The following is an 8,510-nucleotide window of genomic DNA, read 5'->3' as shown; positions in this document are numbered from 1 at the left end:
TTGAATTTAGTATCTGGTGTGTGTTACACAGTGACTATTTGGTTAAGGATATTGGAGCTTGTTTCTTATCTAGTGAAGCATTATGGGAATTAATGCCTTCAGACATTTGCCACTGAATTTCTTATATTGAAACACTAAACCAGGTCTTTTGGAGGAATCTTTGTCCAAAGTAGCCTTGGGGGAAGGGATCATTTGTCTCCTTTTTGGCCAATAATCAAGGTCTATATTTATTGATTTGGATTGGGAGAATTTTTTCTGCTTTAACGGTAAGCAAATAACCTGTAATGAAATTTAGTTGAAACTGAGAGACTTCTGAAATAAACTTTTTCCTATAGAAGTATAATTTAGTGTAAAAAAGTACATAAATCTTTGCATATACAGCTCAAATATACAGTCATTGAAAATGACTCTGTTAGAGACTCTTTTATTTTGTGAAAATCTCTTAAATTGCACATATCAAAGATCATTTGCTTCTAAGCAGAGTATACTTCAGATAAATGTATAGAATTAAAGATGTGCCAAAGAAAGTCTTAGTAAAAGGAGGCACTAGACACATACAGACCTTTTACAGCATTATTTCATCCGCCTTTGCTTTGCTTAGTTGCTGCTGTAACTATCCCTCATGATGAATGATTTTGTCATATCTCCTTGTGAAGATAAAGTAGGATTTCTCAGTAAACAAAAGTGTCCCATGATGCAGTCAGCTTTAAGCAACCCACAGATCCAGATGCCACAAAGCTCAGGTGTGAGCGTGCCAGTTCTAGTAAGTCTATTCCTAACCTGTTCTCCCTTCTTTTTCTCTATGCCACAAGAATATAGAGGCCTGAAGTCAAGATTAACATACTGTGGGAAAAGAATTAGAGAAAGTGAGAAGAAATCTACTACTCCCCCTCTCCAAGGCTTGTCAGCTCTGCTTGCAGGAGGGGAGACAATTCTATTCTAAGTTAAGTTCAGTGTATTGATTATTATATGGGACAGGATGTTCTGATTTTTGAATCTAGACTGTGCTTTGGACTTAAAGTGGTTGTATAACTGTAGGAAGTTGTGGGGCCTAGAGATTTTTAATTTAGGGTCAGGGAAAAAAACTTCCATTCCTGAATAAATTTTAAAGGGGCAGTAGGAGTAAAAGGTAAAGATGCATTTTGATTACATCCCATATGTTATGCTTGATTAATTCATGTAGAAATTCATCAGAGGGAGGAATAGCATCTCCAAATACATAACTAACAAGCTAAAACGTAGCCACTTCTGAAGGGAAGGGAACCTAGTAGGCTTGCTGATGCTAAGCTACCTGCAACCAGTAAAGCTTGTGGCTGTTTTTTTAAGTCCTCCACTTCTTTTGATCAATACTTTAGATGGGAGTGAGATTATATATTTATGAAATGACTCTCCAAATTATGAAGTTGATAAAGATGCAAATTATAATTATTGAGAACTGTTTGGTTATGGAATAGTGATTTGACGGTAGATCCATGATACGTTAGAATGGCACAGCCTCAAAGTCCTCAATTATGAGGCTACATTTCTGGAAGTATGCAACAGAAGTCTTATAAAATTAAATAAAAACACAGTGACTTAAGAGAATGAGAAGATAAACCACAGACTGCGAGAAAAATTTGTGAAAGACACATCTGACAAAGAACTATTATCCAAAATATAAAAAGAACTCATGAAATTAAATAATAACAAAATGAACAACCCAATTAAAAATGGGCAAAAAACCTAAACAGAGACCTCACCAAAGAAGATATATAGAAGGCAAAAAGTATGTAAAAAATGGCTTCACGTTATATATCATTAGGTACTTGTAAATTAAAACAATGAGGTAATACCACTACACAGCTATTAGAATGGCCAAAATCCAAAACACTGACAACACTGAATGCCAGCAAGTATGTGGAGCAAGAGGAACTCTCATTTATTGCTGGTGGGAATGCAAAATTGTACAGCCATTTTGGAAAACAGTTTGTTTCTTATAAAACTAAACATACTAATACTATATGATCAAGAAATTACACTCCTTGGTATTTACCCAAATGAATTGAAAACTTATGTCCACACAAAAACAGCACAGAAGGTTTATAGAAGCTTTATTTATAATTGCCAAAACTTGAAAGTGACCAAGATATTCTTCAGTAGATGAATGGATAAATAATCTGTGATACTTCCAGAGAATGGATTATTATTCAGTGCTTAGAGGAAATGAGCTATCAAGCCATGAAAAGACATGGAGAAAATTTAAATATATATTAGTAAGTGGAAGAAGCCGATGGAACAAGGTTGCATACTGTATGATTCCAACTATGTGTCATTCTATGACAAAGGCAAAACTATGCAGACAGTAAAACGATCAGTGGTTTATGGAGGTGGGAAGAGGGAGGGAGGAATGAACAGATGGAGCACAGAAGATTTTTAAGGCAGTGAAACTATTCTGTATGGTACTGCGATGGTGGATACATGTCATTATACGTTTGTCCAAACCCATGAAATATACGACACCAAGAAAGAACCCTGATGTAAATTATGAACTCTCGGCGATAATGATGTGTTAATGTAGGTTCATTGATTGTAACAGATACCATTGTGGTATAGGATGTTGATAACGGGGGAGATTGTGCATGTGATGGGATATGGAGTATATGGGAACTCTCTGCTCTTTCCACTTAATTTTGCTGTGAACCTAAGACTACACTGAAACATAAAGTCTGTTATTAACAAAAAGTGTAATCATTGATAGATTATTTGTTCAAAATTATTAATTTCATGCCCTTTGTGTGTTTGGCTTTCTGTTGTGTATGAGGCAAACAAAGATAAGTAAACAGTTTAATTGGGAGACAAATAAATAGTAAAATGTATAAGTACTACAATTGAAATAGGAGCAAAATGCCTCAGCAGTCACTAACTCAGATAAGAAGAAAGAGTGAAAAAAAAGGAAAGGTACTAACTCAGCTTTAGTCAGGTGTAGAAGTTTCACAAGAGATAAGAGCTGAACTGAGTATTGAAGTAAGACTATGAGTTTTCCAGTTGGCCTTTCAGGCAAAGGCAGTAGAGGCATTAAAATATGAAGAACTGTGGCAACTATGAAATATGATTGATCAACTCTCCTGAATGTCATCCACTGGACCAACATCATCATTCTAATTACAGTGCTATAAGGTTATTGATGGCGAAGCTCTACATATGTAGTGGGTAAATGAGAATACTGATTATTATGAAGAATAGTATTATCTAGGTCAGGTTTAGAGGAGGAATTCGTATTAAGATGTCTATTAAAATACTGTCAAAATTATCTTTTAATAAATCTGAAATATGTATTTTTCTAGCTATCTTAATTAGCTTACATAGTTTAGATTTAATTAGACTATCATGGAGCACAGTAGAACCTCTGCATTTGCTCAATAAATGAATGTTTTAGTCAATAGATTGTTTTTGAACAGGGTGTTAGTTTATGATGCTCCTTATATCAGTGATTAGTCCAATCTAACATCCTAATGGAAAGGTCTGTTTCCTTTCCAGCTAATGTGATAAACACCAACAGTTCAGCATCAACACTTTAATTACATACAATGAAGGCTAATACTAGACAAATTGTGTTCTGTTGAGTACCTTCGGTGGAGTGGACTTCAGCAATTGAAATAAGCTCTTTAAAGACAAATAAATGGTGTACATGCAATGTGTGAACACTATTATTGCTATAGATTTGGACATAGACTTTTCACAGAATCACTCAGGGGGGCAAGGGCTCTAGATTTGAGTTCAGTTAACATGTACTGCTATATGCTTGGCTGTGTGTGGAGGCACTTATTATTATTTTTATTCTTTTTAAAATTTTACTGTATATTATTAGTAGGGAACTCATGTTTTTATATTATGCAGTCTCACATTATGTTTTTAGGAGCTGAGTGTGGTCATCTTCCTTTACAGAGTGAGTTTATCACCCTCAAATACCACTCTTCGCCACATGTTCTTATTCAATATCTAAGTTGTATAATATCATAAAGACTATGGTTAGAAGGGAAGAATATTTTCCAAAATGGGGTATTTAGTGACCAGAGCATACGATACATGTTTAAAAAATAAATTATGAGCTAAATGATGAAACAAGGCATAACATATTAACTCTAGGAATTTGGGTTAAGTTGCTAGGCAATAAGAGAGTAAAAATAATTAATGAGGGCTCAAGAAATATCCAGACATTTTTTTCAGTCCAATTTTCCTGAGACAACATCCATTTTGAAAAATTATGAAAACATCTTAGACTTTTTAGGATCTACTATGAAAATAGTGGTAAACGAAAGAAGCTAACAATATTTCTTGTAAAAAGAGGCTTGAATATCCTTGATGAGTTTCACAGACACTTTTTTAAGGACCATTTTAACCCATTCATGGAAACATCTTTTGAGTAGTCACCTGGCACTGTGGTATGGAGGTGTTGGTCATGCACTTGGCCTTCAAGGAACTCACAAAAAGTAAACCAATCATTACAATAATAACAAGAGCTTACTGTGCACTTTGAATATGCCAGGCTTTGTTCCAAATATTTTACTCTTGTTATATCATTTCAGCTATACAGTAACCCCAAACTATAGGAACTATTATTAATTCCACTTTGTGGATGAGAAACACAGAGGCATGGAGAAGGTGAGGACACTTGCCCAATATCACACAACTAGTATGAGGCACAGTTAAGATTAAATTAGGATCTGTCCATCCCCAAAACCCATGTGGTTTACCAGTTTGTGATTCAGTCTTCTTCCAGTATGTAGAGTTAACCACTGTGATGGAAGAACTCCTGAGTGGTGAGGCTATCTAGAAGAGAGATGCCTAATTCTAGACAGAAGAAATAGTGTAGGAATATATATTAAAATAGAATTTAAGGGAATTATAAGTAGTTCAGCATAGCTTAAGTATATACATCATGAATGTCAGGAAAGGAAGGAAGGGAGGTTGACTATGACTGGATTACGAGGCATAGGGGAAACTGGGAAAGAAGGTAGGAGAATAACATGTTTGGATAGGATTTTAGATACAATAGAAAGTGAATAAATTGCTAACAGGGGAGTCAAGTTCGGAGGCTAGTAGCATAATCCAATCAAGAAGTGATGAGGGCCTGAGGGAAGGCAGTAGAAATGAAAACTACAAAAAAAATTTTCCAGGGATAGTTCAGTGGTAGAAGTGACAAACCTTGGTGATGTATTTGGTTTGGGATGAAGGGAAGGAGAAGTATAGTCTAACTTCCAGGTTTCTGGCTTGAAGGACCAGGTGGAGGCTGATGCACATCACTTATACAGTGATCTGGAAACAGATTTGGCGTGGGGAGAGGAGGAGAAGGTGTTGGTTAAACTTGGGATTCACTGATTTGAGTTGGCTGATCAGGTAGAACTGGAACAAAGACTTTCCTAGCTGTCATCAGCATATGGGTAATAGTTGAAGCCAGGAATTTAGATGAAGTCACCCATGGAGAACTCATAGAACACCAAGCATTGAGACCCAAGGGTGGAACCCTATATAATATTAAAACTAATGAGGGGCAGGAAAATGAGGATCCTGGGGAGGAGTGGCCTTAAAGGAAGGAGGAAAACCAGGAGAGAGTAGTACCAAGACAATTCTCTTGGTTGAGAATAGCATGTACAGAAGAGGGGGCAATTCAGGAGTCCTAATACTAGTTACATGAACTTAATTCTATATCTAATTTCTTTAAAATTACTTTCCCAAACTTTCCTGTACTTACTCATTAAAATACTTCTGATCTCAAATCCTGTGAGATTCCTCCCACATCAGACTCTGGATTCATGGGAAGGTGAAATTATGCATTCATAGGAGGAAATACCATAAGCCCCAGGTAGAAAACGCCTTAACACACAGCATTCTGCTTAAGATACCCAGAAGTATTTTCCTTCATTGATATGCAGTTATTCTTGCACGTTTATAACCTTTTCTTAAGTTCATACTCTACTACTATGTTGGGTGTAGACAGAGGTAAGAGATAGGGAGAAAATCTCTCACACATGAAGAGAAAAGAAAATGATGAAATGCAAAGTTGGGAATAATTTTCTTTTGAAACCTGCAGCACCTGCTACATTTCTTGGAACTTAAAATGGCCTCTGTTGCTTTAGCTACTGCTCTAACCATCTGCTGAGCTGCAGAGAGGTGGTCTGCAGCAGCTGAAAACCACTACAAATTCTGCAAGTCAGGCTTGTTGGCACAGTAAGGAAGCCAGGGATGTATTGATGCCAAGTGCAGGTCCTGTTTCTTTGCCTTTGCTGCCATGAAAAAAATTAACCAAGGCCTTAAGAGCTGCCATCGACATAAACATGATTTAATGTCTCTTTAGCATTTTCAGAACCACAACATTAGCAGAAGCCTTGAAGATGTGTAAGAGTGGAATATCGAAAGTAGTTCTCTGGCAAACCATTTTAAAAGCATATGTTGTGAGCATACTTCAGTACAGCTGCCTATTAGGTGACAGTACTTCAAACACATAGAACATGAAGGAAACGTACCCTCTGTTTTGTTTATAGGATGGCAACTGACATCTGTCTCTGTTAAGTGTGGGAACAGATTTCCTGCTCTCTCTTCCATTTTCCATGCTTCTCTCAAGCATGGCGAAGAAAGCCCTGGTTAAAATAGGAGAGCTGTCAGTATGAATCTATAAATGCAATAATCTATGTAATTATTTATTTACATAATCATCTCTTTGATTATACAGGGAACTTCTTAAGAGCTGGGACCATATCTTTTTTGGGTTTAAGTCCTAGCATTTCTTACTAGTTTGTGAATTTGGGCAAGAGACTTACCTGCTTGGAGTCTCAGTATCCTCATGTGTGTCTCACTGGTTCTGTGACGCTGAATGATGCTACCATTTTCAAAAGTACCTAATTAGATGCCTGACACATACTAGATGCTCAATAAATGTCTATTGAATAAAAGAGTTATGTCACTGTTGCAAAAGATTGTCTTTGAATTCTAAAAAGTATATAATTATCTTTAAATATTCTGCAGTTACAGGCAAACAATTCCAATTCATTTATAGTCTTAATTGAAGCTCTTCTTTTAGTGTGAATGCAAAGATTTGCATTACGTGTTTGCATTGTAGTTTTATGAACACTCTTCCTTCATCTGTGAAGCAAGTCTGTGGCTAAAATATGAAGGGGTATGCTGGACTGCTGGCTTTATGTGGTCAGTCAGAGAATTCAGAGGAATCTTACCTTACCAATCCTTTAAAGAACTGGAGAGTTTAGACATGGTCCCTGTTTTTAGATCTTAGCCCATATTCCCTTTCCTCTGTTCTATCAAAATGTAATTTTGTTTTAAGACACTTCTTACAACTACCTGTTTTTTTGAAAGCTGACTTAAAAACTAATTTATATTGGTTAAATGGCTAAAAATGGCTTAAAGCAGTGCTTTTAAAACTGTGTTCTGTGACTTCCTAGGGATTTTTCAGGGAAGCCTGAGGCTCAGGGTACTTCATCCCCAACACCAGTCTTATTCAGAAAAGTTCTACCTTTTATAAAATAAGTTTTATATTTATATATATAAATATATATGTATATATATTTACTTAAAGAATAGGTTTTACTGTTTTAAAATAGGTTAAGATTTATCTTTAAAAAAGATTTAAGATTACTGACTGGGCTATCTCCTTTCAGCTCATAGACTTTTGTCATGAGACTCAATAATTTAACTGGAAGAATTCCTTAATCTTAGAATCCTAGCAAGTGATAGGAAATGATAGTCACTACAGATCACCATGCAGTCACCAAACAGATGAAGCAGATTTACTTCATCTCTCTCTGTAACAGAGTTACTAAATTGGTGATAAAGTATTTGATGTGGAATATTTGTACTTCAGTAATTCATTTAGCAAAGCATATCATGTATTCTTGAGGAATAGAAGTATGAATAGAATGTCCTTACAATTAAGTGAACTAATAATTGACAGAATATTAACCAAATGACCTGATTTATAGATAAACATCCACCTGGAGAGAAATTTCTGTTGATAACCTCCAGGCTGTGTGGTATAGTCTTGTCGTATTCACTCATTTTAGAGTTAGTGACTTGGATGAAACTATAGAGGGAAGTCTCATCACATTTGCAGATGACAGAGCTGGGAGGGATAAAGAATGTGTTGGATGGCAGAATTAGGATCACAAAAGATCTTGACAGGCTGAAACAATTTGAGCTGAAAAAAATAATGAAATTTAACAGGGGTAAATGTGAGGTCCTGTTCTTGGGTCAGAAACCAGAAATACAGCTGCACTTGCAGAGGATGGAGAAGTTGCAGGCTTCTGAGTAGAATGTGTGAAAATGCTTAGAGGTATTAGATGACAGTCATATTTCTAGAAATCAACAAGTGATGTGGATGTCCTCAAAGCTAATGTAGGCTTAGGGGATGCATCAATTGAATAAATAGAATGTAGGACGCAGATGGGTATAGGCCCACTTTTCTTAAGAATGTTTAGATTTTTGCAGTGATAATGTATTGAGAGGTATTTAGACAAACTGAA

Source organism: Balaenoptera musculus, chromosome 6 (assembly GCF_009873245.2).
Source record: "Balaenoptera musculus isolate JJ_BM4_2016_0621 chromosome 6, mBalMus1.pri.v3, whole genome shotgun sequence".
NCBI lineage: Eukaryota > Metazoa > Chordata > Mammalia > Artiodactyla > Balaenopteridae > Balaenoptera > Balaenoptera musculus.
Note: the sequence above shows the minus strand (reverse complement) of the source record.